This window comes from Giraffa tippelskirchi, chromosome 1, assembly GCF_054371585.1.
Source record: "Giraffa tippelskirchi isolate mGirTip1 chromosome 1, T2T-mGirTip1v1.2.pri, whole genome shotgun sequence".
In the NCBI taxonomy this organism is placed as follows: domain Eukaryota; kingdom Metazoa; phylum Chordata; class Mammalia; order Artiodactyla; family Giraffidae; genus Giraffa; species Giraffa tippelskirchi.
In genome coordinates this window covers 179,783,981-179,802,615 of record NC_137275.1, presented here as the reverse complement: position 1 = coordinate 179,802,615, position 18,635 = coordinate 179,783,981, and the positions used below count along the sequence as shown (strand labels likewise).

The 18,635-nt window shown below is 42.6% G+C and overlaps 1 pseudogene; it reads right to left on the bottom strand.

The window, feature by feature from the left end:
* Positions 1-1,096: 1,096 nt before the first annotated feature.
* Positions 1,097-18,413, bottom strand: LOC145539671 (high mobility group protein B3-like; annotated as a pseudogene).
* Positions 18,414-18,635: the final 222 nt, after the last annotated feature.

Below are 18,635 nucleotides of genomic sequence, written 5' to 3'. Positions count from 1 at the left end.
GAAAAATTATTCAAAATACAAAAATAATTCCCTTTCAGCTAGTGCATTGTCTAACAAGCTGTCATCTGACTTTCCAGGGATGTGCTGTCCAATTGGGCAATAGGGTAGCCACTAAGATTTATGGTGGACATCTAAATTTAATTTTAACTTGTTAACTTTATATTAATTAATGAAATATATTTAATATAATAAATCATATATTTACATGTAATTTATATTTATATCATATTGAATTATTTGTATCATATTTATACTGCATTATTATATATTACATTGGTATAAACAAAGACATAAGGTATATTTAATGTGTCAATTAAATTTATTGAGATTTCATTTAACTTAATTAAATATTAAAATTCTATTTCTCAGTCACACCAACCACATTTCAAGAGCTGACTAGTCCCATGAGGGGCTATCATATTGGATGGCATAGCTATATTGAACAGAATATTTCCTTCATAATAGAAAGTCCTTTTGGACAGCACTGCTCTAGGAAAGTAACTTTTGTTTGACTTACTATTTACTATTGATTAGGGCCCAGACTCTAAGAAGTAAAATGCTAACTTAAAGAAGATTGATAAGCCGCAAGTGATTTTTGTCCAGCAGAGATGCAAATGATTTCTGTCTGTAGGAAAGGATAACCCCAAAGGTTGCAGTTTCATTGTGCTATAGGACATTAACCAACTTAGTATCTTAACTTTGCCATATAATTCCAGCTCTCTTTCTCCATTGATCACATATATCAGTTTCTCATACTTTCTTTGAACCAACTTTGTCATCCTGTTGATACCCTCACTGTGAGTTAAATAAATCACTGGCACATCCCACTGGATGCTTGTGTGAAAGTCATGTTTTTGACTCTTTGGAAATTATACTTTGACATCAGATAATGATAAGAACTTGGAGGACATATAACCAGAGAGAGGAGTTAGAAAGCGACAGTATGCAATTTTAGCTAGGCAGGTCAGGGGAGGCCTTTCTGAGGAGGTGACATTTGAGCAAAGACAATGAAATCAAGGAGCAGGCTGTTTGGGTATCTAGGGGCCTGTGGCCCAGCAGAGGGGACAGAGGTGCAAAGGCAGAGGCTGAGGCTGTCTTACGCTTGGTGTTTGAGGGGAGACAGGAAGTTGGTGTGGGTGGAGCTGTGTGATCCTATGGGATAAGCAGGGGCCTGATTTTGTAGGGCCTTGAGTCCCAAGTAAGGACACTGGAATCCATTTTACAGATGGTTGAGGATTTTAAGATAAGAGTATAACTTCCTCTCATATTCCAGAGGTAGTGTTGAAAAGCATCCTTCGTGATCTCTCCCGCTAAGGCTCTTCTGGGTGCAGGTGGCGGGAGGGAGCAGGACACTCTTCACAATGTGCTGAGTCCCGTTTATGGAGAAGTACTGTGAGTAGGCCCCTAGAGGTACACAAGGCATGACCTGAGAGTAACCTCCCCCAACAGTCCCAGCTCCACCCACCCCCTGTGTCTCACCTAAAGGCTCTTAAAAGAGCTTCTCTAAGCAAAGGAGCAATTTTATCTGGAAAAAGACTTTGACAGTCCTTCTAGAAGGTTCCAAAGCAGCCAGCTCTCAAACAAGAGATTTTTGTCTCATTCCAGATAGGCGAAGTCGAATTTTCGCCAGAAGTGGTAGTAGGTTTGGGGCTCAGAGAGCCGATGAGGTTGCCAGTATGAATCTAAGGATTTGGGATGATAAAGTGAAGATAAGAAGGGCTAACAGAAGGAGGTGAAATGGGAAAAGATACAAAAGCACCTAGAAGTGTCTCTTAAGGTGGAAGAGCAAGGGCAGAGGGGAGCTGTAGCCAGGGAGTAAGATGCGACAACTGAGGTTTCAGGAATGCAGAAGGCCCTGTTGGTTGTGGGTCTTGGCACAATGGTGCCTGCATCAAATGCCAGCTCTGCTACTTGGGACCTGCGTGAACTTGGGCAAATCATACCCTCTCTGTGATGTATTTTCCTCATGTATAAAATGGTAGGATAATCATATTGCCTTGGAAGAGTTTGTTTTTGGAGCACCAAATGAGATATCATGTGGAGGCCTTAGAACAGTGCCAAGGAGCTCTACATACATCATTCTAGGAGCTTTACATGCATTATCACATTCTATCCTCCTACAGCCCTGAAAGACAAATGTGATCATCCCCATCTCACACTTCAATCCTTGGCTGGGGTTGAGTTGATCAAGGACCTCAGCTAGGCAAGAAATTCTTCCTTTGAGTCAACCAGAGAAGCCTACTTTTTGTTGGAGGCTTCTCCATGTTGGATTTTCACTGAAGATATTGCTTGACAAAAGGTTATCACAACTTATAAAATAACAAGGATGGAAGGGCTGGAAAGATCTGGTCTTGATCACCCTTAAAAGGCTCTTAAGGGACTTCCCTGGGGTCCAGTGGTTAAGACTCTGTGCAGGGGATGTGGGTTTGATCCCTGGCCAGAGAACTAAGGTCCCACATGCCACATGATGCTCTCCTCTCAAAAAAATGTAAAAAGAAATATATAATTTTTTTTTAAAGACTCTTAAAATTCTGACACATTTTTGCTCTCAAACTGCACTGAAAACTTCCAAGTAACCCTTAGTCTCAGTAGGACCCAAAGAGATCTTTCTCCCCAAGGTCATCGCTTTGACATCATACAGATCCACAAATAAACAGAAACGTCAGGGATTCTGGAAGGCTCTGTTTATGGGCACAAAAGGGGAGGGGTTGGTGCAAAGGGAGCAGAGAAAAGGACTATGGTCTTATTCCTTTCCAGATCTCCCTTGCTCATTGAGATGCTGCAGCAACCTGCTTTGATACACTTCAATACGCTCCTGGGGAGTGACACACGGAATGCAATGGTCCGCGAAGCTTATCTGCTCACCCAGGCGGGTCACAGGACAAAGGGCAGGCAGAGGGAAAGCCCATTCTGCTCCACCCTTACCCCAACCACCCCTGTCCAACTCTGTCGGCAGTATGTCCACTTTTATCGCCCCGTGTGCCATCTCTCTTCCCCAATGGAAGGCAGGATCCTCACGCCTGCTGATGGGCATAGCTGCTCTGGAATAACCCCTACCTTCTGGCACTTTCAGGCCATCACTCATACTGCTTCTTCCATCTGGAAGGGAATGTCCTGAGTCCAGAAGCTCTAAACCTCCATTTCCAAATGTGAAAATGACCTGTCTCCCCCATCATTACGTCTAGGAAGTGAGACTTTGGTTACTTTAAAAATTTTCTTATTTGTACTTTTCTATACTTCTTGGTTCTGTTGAATTAGCAGGTATTACAAATATAAAAGCAATAAAACTATTATTTTTATGTAGATTTCTTCTTTAATTATGGCTGCTTACATTTCAGGATCCAGGAATAACTTCCTAAGCCCTAATCAGCAAAAACTTCTACCTCTTCCAAGCCCCCAAAGCTCTTCATTTCCCTCTCCACATCCCTGAGCATTGTACATCTGCAGTTATGGTATTGTAGCCAGGTCATACCTTCTTCCCAACCAGACTACAAGTGCACTGAGAACCAAACTGGGTGATTTGTCTCCACTGCCCAGCTTGCCACCTCCAATATCTCCATTGTTACCACCACCATTCCTCTTTTCAAAAATACACTATCACGTCACCACCTGCCCACTCTATCACACCCACTGCCCATGAACATCATCACCATCACCTCTTCCCCTATCACTACAACCACTGTCACCCACCACCATTACTACACTCACCATCACTGACAGCTCAATCAACAAAAACCACCAGAGTTACCACCACCAACATCATCATCGCTACCACCATCACCACCCCCACAACTATAACCCCTATGATAGAACAGTTACTCTCCAAAGAGGTCCACAGCCTAATCCCAGGGACCTGTAAATATATTGCCCTACATAGCAAAAGAACTTTGTAGATGTGATTAAGGATAAGGACCTTGAAATGGGGAAATTATCCTAAGTTATCTGTGTGGGTTCAATCTAAACATTGAGTACATAAAAACAGAGAATGTTTCCTGGCTGTGGTTAGAGAGATTGACAGTAAAAGGAGGGTCAGAGAGCTGTAATATTGCTGGCCTTGAAGAGGGAAGAAGGGGGCCATGAGCCAAGGAATGGAGGCGTTCTCTAAGAGCTAGAAAAGGCTAGAAACAGATCCTACCTTAGAGCCCCCAGAGAGGAACTCATTTGGCTGACACCTCATTTTAACCTATGAAGCCCTGCATTGGACTTCCTACAGAACTATATGGCAATAATTCTGTGCTGCTTTAAGCCACTAAATTTGTGGTAACTTGTGACAGCAGTAGAAAATACCTCCAACAATACTGCCAACCACTCACCCACCATCACTACCCCTCAAAACAGCACCCCATTATCATCATTAAAAAACACCATCACAAGGCTCAGTGGTAAAGAATCCACCTGCCAGTTCAGGTGACGCAGGTTTGATCCTTGGTCCAGGAAGATCCCATGTGCTGGGAAGCACCTAAGTCCATGTGCCACAACTATTGAGCCTGTGCTGTAGAGCCTGGGAATCACAACAGCTGAAGCCCGCATGCCCTAGAGCCCGTGCTCAGCAACAAGAGAAGCCACCACGATGAGAAGCCTGAGCAGGGCAACTAGAGAGAAGCCCCTGCTCACCACAACCAGAGAAAAGCTTGCACAGAAATGAAGACCCAGCACAGTCAAAATAAATGACGTTTTTAAATTATTTTTAAAAAAATACCATCACAGTCACCATCTCCAAAACCATGATCATCATAAACAATAAATCACTATTACCATTACCCCGATTAAAAATACCTTTACCCTAAAACAACACCTGTCACTACTACCCCCTCACCACCACCACAAACCACTCAGCACCACCACTATTAACCCATCAACAACACTGCAATCACCACTGCCCATCAATATACCCCCACAAATAACACCCATCTCTCATCACCAGTACCCATCATTACCAACACTTCCAACATATCACTACCACCCACTACCATCACAGCATCAGTACCTCCACAATTACTAACATTCAACAATACCACCCACCAGTAAAACCACCCCCTACCACTACCAACCACCACCAATGCCATCCACCTCCACCACCATCAGCACTCCTGGGCATGTACATCATGAATGACTGGTTGGTTTGTCACATGAATGAATGAGTAAGTATATGAATAAGCAAGGGAATGAAGAAAAAGATGGCCCCAGCATGCCTTTGGAAGTTAGTTCCATCACTTGGTGATTTGTGGTGTGTAATGTAAATAAGCTTTTACTGACCTTCATCTTTTTAACATCCCTTTCACCTTCCCAACTATCCCACTTCAGCCACTGTCACGCACTCTCCAAAGCTTGAAGCAACCTCCTCCAAGATAGTGCTGAAACAGTTGGCAAGGCTTTGAGACAGAGGAGCTACAAGTCAGAGTTCTTTATGAATGAAGGGTAAGTGTGCAGCCAGTTGCCTCTTGGCTCCTAGAGCAGTGATGTGGGACTACACAACGAGCTCTGAATAACCACCTAATTTAACGTGTGGAGTGGGAAGGGTAAAGAAGTGCTGCCCAACCCCAAATCTGGGCATGTTTCTGGCACTCTCATTGCCAATGAAACCCCAGTTGTGGTCTCCCAACTCCCCCACCCCCTGCCGCTCAACAATTAGTCTGACACCTGGGACATGGCTGGGAGCCAGTAGGTCTAAGTTCTAGCTTCTACTTTGACAATGGCTTTCTGTGTCTCTCTCTCCCATCTGAGCAATGAGTAAATTAGGAAAGATGTGTCTGGTGCTCCTCCAGCTCTGACAGTCTGTAACTTAACATTTCTACCAAGAAGATTTTGTTGTTGTTGTTGTTCTTGTTGTTGTTCTTGTTCTTGGAGGTATCAACATGTGGAGTCTGTTTCCTTGGATGTATAATCCCTCTCTTTTCACATCCTTGATGGCAAACACAATTCCAAAGTAATGGCTGAGCAGCCAAGAAGAGCTAGAACCATTTATCTTTAAATCCGAAGGCTCAGTCATGAATTTTATAACTAGAAGGCCTCAGGGATCAGCTGGTCCAAAGCCTGGGTTGAAAACCTCAAGACACCCAGTCAAGCAGTGCCAAACTCAAACCAGAGCCAGAGTTCTTGACATCCCTGCTCCACTGAGCTCTTTCTGCAGCCCCAGGAAACCTAGAAGAAGCTACTGGATAAACCCCAACACTTTTCCTGAATCCTCACCTCATATGCACATGCCACCCAAAGAGCTGAAGCTGCAGCTCCCAATAAAGAAGTCTTAGGACATCTGGGGCCATGTCATCCTATGAGCCTCAGAGAACCCAAAGGGAAAACAGCTGTATTCACCTTTGACGCATTTCCCAGGGTGGGGTAGAGGGAGGAGATAGGAAGAATAGAGGAAGGACTCTGTTAGCATAGCCTTCCTCCATCTCTGCTTCCTCTGTCTCACACACACTGTCTCTTTCTGACTCTCTTTTGGCCTCTTTGCCTGTCGATCACTGATCATTTTCATCTCTCTATCTTTCTGTCTCTGTCTCTTTCTTTGTCCACATCTCATTCCCTCTGTATTTCTCTCCATCTGCCTCTTCTCTCTTCTCTTCCACCCTTCCTCTCTCTCCCTCTCCCTCTCTCTCTCTCTTACTCATCCACGAGTGTTTCTGCTCTTGGAATTTAAAGCATTGGTGCCAATTTCAAGATCATATTAATCCAGCTCTAGGAAAATCCCTGTTCATGAAATAAGACATTGAGGAGTTACAACAATTCTTACAAAACTTCACAGCCTGGTGGAGAGGGAGGAGCTCAGACCTAGGAGTGAGAGCCCTGGGTTTCTTTCTCAGCCCTGCTCCAACCTGCGGTGTGACCTAGGGAAGCCTTCTCAGGGCTTTAGCTTCTGCATCTATTTGGACACACTGATCTCGAAGGCCAGCTCCAGCTCTGACAACCTACTATTTGGAAGGATCCAAATGTTCAGATTCCCCAGCTCAACCAATGCAAATCCTGGTTGTGGACATCATCAACCACTTGCTTTTGTGCACACGGGCAGGGAATTCCACCAGTTCCCCATGCTAGTAGGTATCTCTGCACTCCATGATTAGGATCTTGCACTAATCCTTGCTTCTTTCCGTTCCTTTGTTTAAAAGCAGATGAACAGGAGTTGGGTTCAGCAGCAGATAAACCAAGCTGCCCTTCAGGAAGATCTTTCTATGATAGATGAATTGGAGGTGGCCTCTCAAGTAGCCTGGTTGGGGAGTGAGTCTAAAGCCAGATAACCTGAGAAAAATTATTCACTTTTCAACAAATGTTTACTGAGCACCACCTATCTGCCAAGTATGTGTGTGCTTAGATGTTCAGTTGTGTCCTACTGTTTGTGACCTCATGGACTGTAGCCCTCCAGGCTTCACTGTCCATGGGATTCTCCAGGCACGAATACTGGGGTGGGTTGCCATTCCGTTCTCCAGGGGATCCTCCCAAACCAGGGATCAAACCCGGGTCTCCTGCATTGCAGGCGAATTCTTTACTGTCTGAGTCACCAGGGAAGACCATATCTGCCATGCACCTGTCCTAAAACAGACACTGTCTTTGCCTTTATTATAATATGAAGAAGAAAGAAAGTGATTCTTCTCTACTGGATGAGTAACATTCTGTGGGGATTCGAAAGCAATAGGGCTTTGCTTTGAATAAAGACATCAAGAAAGGCTTCACAAGAAAGTGAGAGCTGATCTGAGACCTGGTGGGTAAGCAGGATTTCAATAGACAAAGAAGTATGCAATCCTTCATTGGATTGGGAAAAGGTGCAATCCAGGCAGAGGGAACAGACAGCAAAAAGTTAGACGGACCATTCCTTCAGAAACAGCTGAACAGGGAAACAGTGAAGTTCAGACTGTAGAGGGGTGTGGGAACCTACAAAAGGAGGCTAAGGAAATAAACTTTATTCTAGGGATGTGGGGAGCCACTGAAGGTTTTTCAGCAGGGTGGTGACAAGCTCCAATTTATGCTTTAGAAAGATCCCACAGGCCATCAGTGTAGCAGCTGGATGGAATAGGAGAGGCATAATGCAGAGATTCTCTGGAAAGACCAAGAGAACACAGAAGTAGAAGCTGTGCCAACAATCAGAGTAAATTTGTGTATCAGCATACACACCCTAGGCTACAGGGTAGGGGAAGAAGCCAAGAGTGAGTCAGGGGCAGGAAATGAGGTCTGAACAAAACTTGGCAAAGGAGAATTTGCCTTAGAAGATAAGTCTATCAAAGTAGAGAGAGAATGAAGGAAGAACAACATCTAAGAAGTCCCATGAACAAGCCTGGCATGTGAAAGAAATCACATGTGATAAATCAGCATACATCAGAGCTGGCAGGAGCACTCAAAACACTTCAATTCTGCATCCCCACTGCATGGATGGGGAAACCAAGATCCAAAGAACATGAGGGGCTTGCCTAGGTTCTCTAGTAAATCCATGGTGGAGCTTCATCTAGAATCAAGAGCTCCTGCCTTCACATCCCACAGTTAACCCCCTCCCATAGTTTCTCTGGCTAGTGTGTGGCTCCACCTTGCCAGGAAAAAGGACAAAAGCCACAGGAACCACAGGAAGCTGCCTGGAATCTAGCTCCTGTGAGGCAGATAGGAAGCTATGGTATCAGGGAGTGTCACTCCACTCAGAGTTCAATGAGGGTGGAGCTAGGGCAAAGTCAGTGAAGGCAGAAAGAAAAGATGGGGAGAGGGATATTTTGAAAGAAAAGTTAGCAGGATTAAGTGAATGATGCTCCAAGAATAAAGAAAACAAAAAACTGGGCATTCAAAAGCTCTGGTGATATTAGATCCATGTGGGAAGTCATCATCCTTAGTGAACAAGTCCAGATTACAGGTGACCCACAAAGTGAGGAGACTAGAGGGCTGGAGAGCATGGAAGACAGAAGGGTTTATTTGGAGTGAAATTATGAGCTTGGTTTGGATAGGCTGAGTCTAAGTGATGGTAGAACCCCAAAGCTAATTTTTTGAGCACTTACTCTATCATGAGCACATGATAGTTTTAAGCCTCATGAAACTCCTTAAGGCAGTATAATTATTATCCTTACTGGACAGATGAGAAACTGAGAAATGGAGCTGTAAATAAATTTGTCCAAGATTCCCCAGCTTGTAAATGTCCAAGCCAGATGTCAAACCCAGGTCTGGCTGACTCCAAAGCTTACTCTCATTATTACTGCATTCCAACTTCATCATAGAAGAGCTACAAAGAGGAGAGAGTTGAAGAAGACTAGATAAACTTGCAAGGAGAAAGGAGAGAGAGAAAAGTGAGAGTATGGCAAACCCCAAGCAGGATGATGAGCCCAGTAAAGAGTCAAAGAGGAGCAGAAAGAGGAAGAGGGAGAATAAATAGAGTCTTTGTCACAGAAGCCAAAGCTGGAGGAAGTTTTCAGCCAAATGTCAAGACAAATCTTGAAGTCAGTCCAAAATGTCTTGTGTGAAAATGTGCTGATCACTGTGAACACAGAGGAACCTTGGGTAACAAGAAATCCCAATGTTTGTAGGTGCCTGGGTTGCCTGCAAGACTCAGAAGGGAAAGTCAAAGTGCAGATGAGAGCTCTAGTTAGGGCAGAGCTAAAACAATCAGATCTACAAAGGCAAATCAGGAAACATGCCCTGACACACTCCAGGGAATAGCAGAAACAAATTCTGAGGATGGGGAGAAAATCTGATTTTCAGAGTTGCTTTTTGTATTATCAGGTATGTCCAGTTTTCAATAACAACAAAAAATAGAAGATATGCAAAGAAAAAGAGATATAGTGAAGCATATGACACAACACAACTGAAAAGCAATCAATAGAAACGCTACCTGAGGAAACCCAGTTATTTTAAATTAGCTGTTTTAATTATGTTCATGGAGAAGGAAATGGCAACCCGCTCCAGTGTTCTTGCCTGGAGAATCCCATGGACAGAGGGGCCTGGTGGGCTACAGTCTATGGGGTTGCAAAGAGTCAGACAGGAGTAAGCAACTCACACACACACACAATTATGTTCAAAGAAGTCAAACAAACCATATCTAAAGAATTAAATAAAAGAATGAGAATAATGTCTCAGCAAATAGAGAATAACAATAAAGAGATAGAAATTATAAAGACAAACCAAATAGAAATTTGAGGTTGAAAAGTATTAACACTATTACCAAAATAAAAACATTTACTAAAGTAACTCAACAGCAGAATTGAGCAGGCAGAAGTAAGAATCAGCAAACTTGCAGTTAGGTCAATTGAGATGATTCAACTGAAGAAGAGAAATTTTTTAAAAGTGAATTAAAAAAGAGCGAGTCACCTTGTGAACTGCCGCTGCCAGCGAAGGTGAGTGCAGACATGCGAGTTGTAGATCTGGAGGTCCCTCGCCATGAGGACTTTATCATGAGCACAGGCTCTAGGTCCAGGGGCTTAAATAGTTGCCACGTGTGGGCTTAGTTGCCCCGGGGCCTGTGGAATCTTCCTGGAGCAGGCATTTTACAGTGTCCCTGCATTGGCAGGCGGATTCTCGATCAGTTCAGTTCAGTTGCTCAGTCGTGTCTGACTCTTTGCGACCCCATGAACCGCAGCAAGCCAGGCCTCCCTGTCCATCACCAACTGCTGGAATCCACCCAAACCCATGTCCATCGAGTCAGTGATGCCATCCAACCATCTCATCCTCTGTCATCCCTTTCTCCTCCTGCCCTCAATCTTTCCCAGCATCAGGGTTTTTTCCAATGAGTCAGCTCTTGGCATCAAGTGGCCAAAGTATTGGCGTTTCAGCTTCAACATCAGTCCTTCCAATGAACACCCAGGACTGATCTCCTTTAGGATGGACTGGTTGGATCTCCTTGCAGTTCAACGGACTCTCAAGAGTCTTCTCCAACACCACAGTTCAAAAGCATCAATTCTTCAGTGCTCAGCTTTCTTTATAGTCCAACTCTCACATCCATACATGACCACTGGAAAAACCATAGCTTTGACTAGACGGACAAAGTAATGTCTCTGATTTTTAATATGCAGTCTAGGTTGGTCATAGCTTTCCTTCCAAGGAGTAAGCGTCTTTTAATTTCATGGCTGCAGTCACCATCTGCAGTGATTTTGGAGCCCAGAAAAATAAAGTCAGCCACTGTTTCCACTGTTTCCCCATCTATCTGCCATGAAGTGATGGGACCAGATGCCATGATCTTAATTTTCTGAATGTTGAGCTTTAAGCCAACTTTTTCACTCTCCTCTTTCACTTTCATCAAGAGGCTCTTTAGTTCTTCTTCACTTTCTGCCATAACCACCAAATAAGTCCAGAAGTTTTAACTTACGTTTCTTTTAGCCTAAAGCACCAAAGGGGAAAAGTGTAGGACAAGAAAAAAGTCATCCGTACATACAGTAACAAAAGCAGCTCAAATTAAGAGGCCCACAAACAAGAAAAAAAAGAAAAACTGACGAATGAAAAGGTGTTGCATCTCAACCTTATTGGTGAAAGACTGCAGTGGTTTCAAAACCATCTTGAACCTCAAAAAAGTGGGATATTCAAAGAGAGATGCTTGTGAATTAATTGAAAGGTACCTGAATCTATTCAGTAGCGAGCTGCAGCAGATTGAGTTACAGAACAGCATCAAGGACAGGCGGCGGGGGCAGGGGCGGGGGGCGGCACTGCTTGCAGGAGGTAGTCATCAAGCAGACCCTGGAGTGAGAGGGGCAGCAGCCTCAAGATTCCAGACAGTTCATTTATTTATTTTTAAATGTAATACTGTTTATTTATTCAAAAACATTTCAACATTCTAAACATACAAAAAAAAAAATAACACGACATTGCAGATCGTGTTTAGTACAGAAGGTTCTTGAACTTTCACTGGTGCAGTGGCTCTTGGCTTTGCTGACAATGAACAGTTCTACAGTTTGTTTAAAAAAAAAAAAAGTTAAAAACTACTGCACTTCAACTAAAAAGGATCCAAAACACTTCTCATGCCTGCTGACCCACCCCCCTTTTCCTCAGCTAAGAATGGCAGCAGGATGCTATGTCGCTATATACAAAAACAAGACAACCTGAAATTAAATGGATGCCCACTGCAGTGTCCACAGGTCCAGCCCCACAGTGCACGCCCTGAGTTACGGCACCTCCGGAAGGCATTGCCCCCACAGCCTCCACACCAAGCAAGGAGCATCAAGAGGTGTCTCGGTTGCTTTGTTCTTTTTACAAACTATAGATATGTACAGGTGAGAACTCGGGATTTCTAGCCAATGACCATAGAATTAACACACCACTTTACAGATTTAAAAAAAAATGCCAGAAACATCTTTAAATGCCTTGTCACACCAACAGCAAAGTGCACAGAATGAGGAGAACACGAGAGGCTTTTCATTTTAAAAATGTTTGGAAATATGCACAACTTTGATACAGTTTCCAGGTGCTCTGGACACCCATGGCTACTTAATGTAAACCACTGACAATTGCTAGAGCATTTTGAGAGACTACGATATGATCATGATCCAATTGGGTAATTAAACATAATGAGGGCAACAGACACGTCTTGGGTGAGAGGTGTGTAAATCAAGGTGCTCCCTACTCTAAGGTATTCACAAGGAGACAGATCAACAATTTTTCTTTTTATTCACCCTCTCCCTCTCCCTCCTCCTCCTCTTCCTCTTCCACCTTTTTCGGAGCAACTTGAGCAGGACCCTTGGCGCCATCAAACTTTCCTTTAGACTTATAGTCTGCAACATCCTTCTCATACTTCTCCTTCAGCTTCGCTGCCTTGTTGATGTATGGCTGCTTCTCACCATCACTTAAGTTATACCACATCTCGCCCAGCTTCTTTGCCACATCTCCAATGGAGATGCCAGGATTTGTAGACTTGGCCTTGGGGTGGAATTCAGAGCAGAATGGGAAAAATCCAGACGGTGATCTCTTAGGGGCATTAGGGTCCTTCTTCTTCTTGCCTCCCTGAGCTGGTCCCTAATCCTTCATTTTCTGATCATAGCGCACTTTCTCCGCCTTTGCCATTTCATCGAATTTCGACTTCTCTTTCCCGGACATGGTCTTCCATCTCTCAGAGCATTTCTTGGAAAATTCAGCAAAATTGACAGGGACCTCTGGGTTTTTCTTCTTATGTTCCTCTCTGCATGTCTGCACAAAGAAGGCATAAGCAGATATCTTGCCCTTTGGTTTCTTGGGATCACCTTTAGCCGTCTTGACTGTATTGTTTGCTAGTCTGGGCAGCGCAGGGCACGACGCACGGCTTGGCACTCCACAGCCTCGCGATAGCTGCCTCCACGAGAGCCGCCTCTCCAGACGTTTTAAATGCAGATAATCTGAAAACTTTCAGGGAATAGGATTTTCACCTGAAGAAATTGCCAAACATTAAAATGAGAAAAAGTCTTCATGGTGAGAGGCTGAAAGAAAGCCTTCTCCCAAGATCAGGATTTTCTCTTAATACTTCACAGCATTGTAATGGAGTTTTTAGCCAGGGCAATTAGGCAAGAAAAAGATTTAAAATACATCCAGACTGGAAAGAAAGAAGTAAAACTATTAGATGCCTAATCTTATATAAAGAAAATCTTAAGAAATTCATGGACACACACTTTTAGACTAATAAATTCAGCAAGATTGTGGGATACAAGATCAACATACAAAATACAGTTCCGTTTCTATATACTAGCAATGAAGAATCCAAAAATGAAATTCAGAAAACAACGACATGTGCAGTAGTATTGAAAGCATAAACCATTTAGGAATAAATTCAAGACAGAAATTTAAGATCCATACACTGAAATTCTAAAACATCATTGAAAGAAATTAAGAGCTAAATAAATACAAAGAATCTCATGTTCATGAACTTAAAATAGCAATATTCTTCAAATTAATCTATAGATTCAACTCAATCAAGTTAATTTATAGATTCAACTCAATCCCTACCAAAATCTAGCTGGATTGTTTTTAAGAAACTAACTATCTAATCCTTAAATTCATAGAGAAATGTAAGAGATCCAGAACAGACAAAACAATCTTGCAAAGGAAGAAAGATGTTAGAGGACTTATACTTCCTAATTTTAAAATTTATTACAAAGCTATACTAATCAGGACTACTTGGATCTAGTATAAGGGTAGACCTATAGATCAATAGCATAGAATTGAGAGTTCAGATATAAACCCATATATTTACAATCAATTGATTTTCCTCAAGACAGTTCAATAGGGAAAAAATAGTTTTCTCAACAAATGGTCCTCAAACAAGATCTCCATATGTGAAAGAATGAAGTTGGACCCCTCTCTCATACCACATACAAAAATTAACTCACAATGGACTAAATATCTAAATGTAAAAGCTAAAACTATAAAACAATTATAATAAAATATGGGTATAAATATTCATGACCTTGTATTAGATAGTGATTTCTTAGAATGGCACCTAAAACACAAGCCACAAAAGAAAAATAGAAAATTAGAATTCATCAAACTTAAAAATGTTTGCTTCTCAAAGGATAGTATCAAGAAACTAAAGAGATAAGCCACAGAATGGAAGAAAATATTTGTAAATCCTGTATCTGATAAAGGTCTAGTATCTAGAATATTTAAAGAACTTTTAAAACTCAGCAATAAAAAGATAAATATTCCAAACAAAAAGTGGATAAAGGACTTGAAGAAATAAACTTTTCTCTAAAGAAGATATATAAATTGCGATAAACACATGAATATTATTAATTATTAGAGAAATGCAAATCAAAACTACAGTGAAATACTACTTCATACTCACTCTGTGTGTGTGTGCACACGCATGTGCACTCAGTTGTGTCCTACTCTTTGTAGCTTCATGGAATGTAGACTGCCAGGCTCCTCTGGTCCATGGAATTTTCCAGGCAAGAATACTGAGTGTGTTAGCTACTCAGTCGTGTCCGACTCTTTGCGATCCCATGGACTGTAGCCCACTAGACTCCTCTGTCCATGAAATTCTCAACGCAAGAATACTGCAGTGGGTTGCCATTCCTTCCCTAAGGGATTTTTCCAACCCAGGGATCAAGCCTGGGTCCCCCACATTGCAGTCAAATTCTTTACCATCTGAGCCCCCAGAATACTCCCAAAGTGAAGGTGTTAGTGGCTCAGTCATGTTGACTCTTTGCAAGAGTAGCCTGCCAAGCCCCTCTGTCCAGGGGATTTCCCAGGCAAGAACAGTGGAGTGTGTTGCCGTTCCCTTCTCCAGGGGATCTTTCCCACCCAGGGATTGAACCCAGGTCTTCTGCATTGTAGGCAGATTCTTTACCAACTGAGCCACAAGGGAAGCCCCCAAGAATACTGAAGTGGGTTGCTATTTCCTCCTACAAGGAAGGAATTCCCAATACAGGAATCAAACCCACATCTCTTGTGTCTCCTGCATTGGCAGGCAGGTTCTTTACCAGCTGAGCCACTGGAGAAGCCCCCTCATACCCACTATCTTTTCTATTATGACCACTAGGATGGTCATAATAGAAAAGACAGACAATAACAACTGTTGTTGAGGGTGTAGAGAAATCATAAACTTATACATAGATAGTGGGAATGTAAAAGGATACAACTGCCTTAGAAAATAGTTTCTTAAAAATTATGCAAAGAGTTACCATATGACCGTATACTCTACTCCTAGGTATACTACCAAGAGAAGTGAAAACTCATGTTCAGATAAAAACTTTTACATGAATGTTCACTACAATGTTATTCATAATAGCCAAAAAGTAGAAACAACTCAAATGTCCATCAACTGATGAATGGATAAGCAAAATATGGTATATCCATACAATATGATATTATTCGGCCTTAAAAAGGACTGAATTACTGACTCTTGTTACAACGCGATGAACCTTGAACACTTATGCTACATGAAAGAAACCAGACACCAAATGCAGCACATTATCAGATTCCATTTCTATGACTTGTCCAAAATAGGCAAATCCATAGAGACAGAGGGACTAGTGGTTGCCAGGGGCTAAAGGGAGAGATGAATGGAGAGTGATTGCCTAAAGGGTATAGGGGATGATGAAATGTTCTGGTGAGAGTTGTACAATCTGTGAGCCTACTAAAATCCACTGAATTATGCACTTTAAAAGGGTGAATGTTATGGTAAGCAAATTATACTTCAATGAGAAAAAGCAGGTAGAACTTTCCAAAGCAAATATTGCGTGGTTACTTAATCCCTCAGAGAACATCAAGAATTCATTTAGATAATCTAGAAAAAAACATTTTATTCCACTATTAAAGTATTTTTAAACTTATAACTCTGAAACTTAGCTTATGTTGTATTTTGCACTACCTTCTTACAAAGTGATATATTCATTACAGCTGGATTTATAGAGAAGTGTCTGGAAAGTTGTTATCTGAAATATCAACAGTGGTTGCCTTTGGGAGATGGTATCTTGTGTAGTTTTAAATTTATTCTAATGCTTTTATGTATTACTACTTACATTATGTATATGCATATGTATCAACTTTATAATCACTAAAATCTATAAAGCTCTTTTTGTTTTGGCAGAAGAAAAAAAACTAGCTATGCCGAGAAAATGTTGATAGATAATTTTAAAGATTATTTCTACTCACATGAAGCCAATAGCATTTTGCTAGTTGATCCCAAGGGGGGAAAATGCCCAATTAGCCAAGTGATCACAATTCAAGAATTATTTTTTGGATAATGAACAAGGACCCGTGCTAAGCCATGCTGTGTGAGAGAGAAGGACGTTTAGGGCATGGTTACTGCATTCAACGGTCTTTTGATGTGGTAAAGGACCTCAGATATGTAAATAAATAACTGAAAGGAGGCAGAACAGAAGTCTAGCAGAGAGGCACTTGAGACACCGCAGAGTCCCCGAGGAAGCCATGATAAGCTGTAATTCACTACCTCCAGATTCAAAGACAGGACAGCTTTCGAGTTTCATCTTAAAGGCGAAAGCTGGAGTGCAGTTCAGGGGGAGAAGAGGAACCAAAGCCAGGAGTGAGCATTTAAGAGCCTTACCACTTTTCCCAACCCCCACCCCCATCACCATCACCACAGCTCCTCCTCGAGGCCCTTCGAGGCCTTCCTGAATCCCTTATACTTCTGGGCACCAGCCTGCCATTTCAGGCCTTCACGCAGTTGCTCACCTGGAATGCCCTTCCTTCCCTCATTACCTCATTCCCTCCTGCTGTTCTGTAAGAATCTGGTATTCTCAGGTTCCTGTCACTCTTCCAAAAGAATTCTCCTTGACTGAGACAGGTTGAGTTCAAGGCCTCCTGCCTGTGCTCTGACAGCATTCTGAGTCTGTCTCTATCACTGCACTCTACACTCTGCATTGTAATGATCTGTTGAGTATTTGTTTCCTCCACCAGACTGTGAGCTCAGGTGACAGGGGGCTAGGAACCTGGCACAGAGCGCTGGTGGTCGTTACTGAATGGAACACACGCTGTAGCTAGTCCAGGAAGTAGGAATGGTAGCCATGGAGTTCTGTGTGCCCAGTGCACCCTCCCACTCCCTCTGTCTAGGAGCCAACCCTGCCCTCCTGGCCACAGCGTCAGGCCAGCAATGCGGGCTAGGCCAGTTATCACTCCTCATGCCCCAGCTGGTGAGACTCATCCAGGAATATAGGGGGTCCAAGCCAGGCCACTGAGAGTTCCTCCCCCAGGGCAACTGGGAAAAAGTATACTTTCCTGATTGAGGAGTTCAGCTGACAGTGGCCTTATTGCTTGCCAGGTACAGGAAAACCTATCTGCAGTAGAGAATGACACACAAGACAAGCAAAAATGAGAGGAAGCAGAAATGGTGTTATGGTAGTTACTGACAGTCTTGGAGACCCTGGTTCCTATCTTTGAGATTCCCAGGACTGCGCTCATTCAGGCAGATCTTTCTTCATAGACTGGGATCTTTCAATAAATGCTTCTGTGGGTATAAGCTGCTCAGGCAGGCTGCGTTTCTGTCACTTACAAGAATATCCCTGTCCAATGCTGGGATCCTCAGTAAGACATACTGCTGGAAAGATCAGCAGAGGCCAGGTTGGGGAGGATTCTTAATGCCATTTGAGGGGTGTTGGAGTTTATTTGTAGGTACAGTAATGGGTAATGAGTAGTCAGAGCTTCAGGAGATAATACCAGCAACACATAAGTTTTTAATTAGAGGGAGAGGGGAAATGGAAGCCCAGTTGGAAATGCAAAGTAAAAACACCCCCATATATCAGCAAGGTCAAGGAGAAAGAAGGTTGAAGAAAACCCTAATTTTGTTATGTAGGAAAGAGCAGCAAGGCTTGTGATAAATGGGAAAGTAAAGGAGAAAGGTGAGCATGTCGAATAAATAGTCATTTCTAAAACACTGCAAACAGCTCCATGTGCAAACATTAGTCACTAATACAAATGAGATCTCAGGGGTTTTATAAACAAGCAAGCTGTTGCCAAGACTCACATCTGGCAGATGATACATCCATCATGTGTAAATACTTCACGTAGAATCGATTACCCTGATCAATTTTAGGCATCTATCATTTTCCAGGCCTGCAACTCAGCACAGGGAAATTACAAAGAAATGGGATGTTCTGATCTTTCTACAGCTGGCTCATAGGAAAACAGTGAATAAATCCATGGCAAAACTCAGGTGGCTTCTGAGGTATAAAGAAAAAAATTGCTATTTTGTTTTTCCATAGAATACTTTCTTAAACTAGATCAAGCAATCATCATCTTCAAAATTCAGTACAGAAACC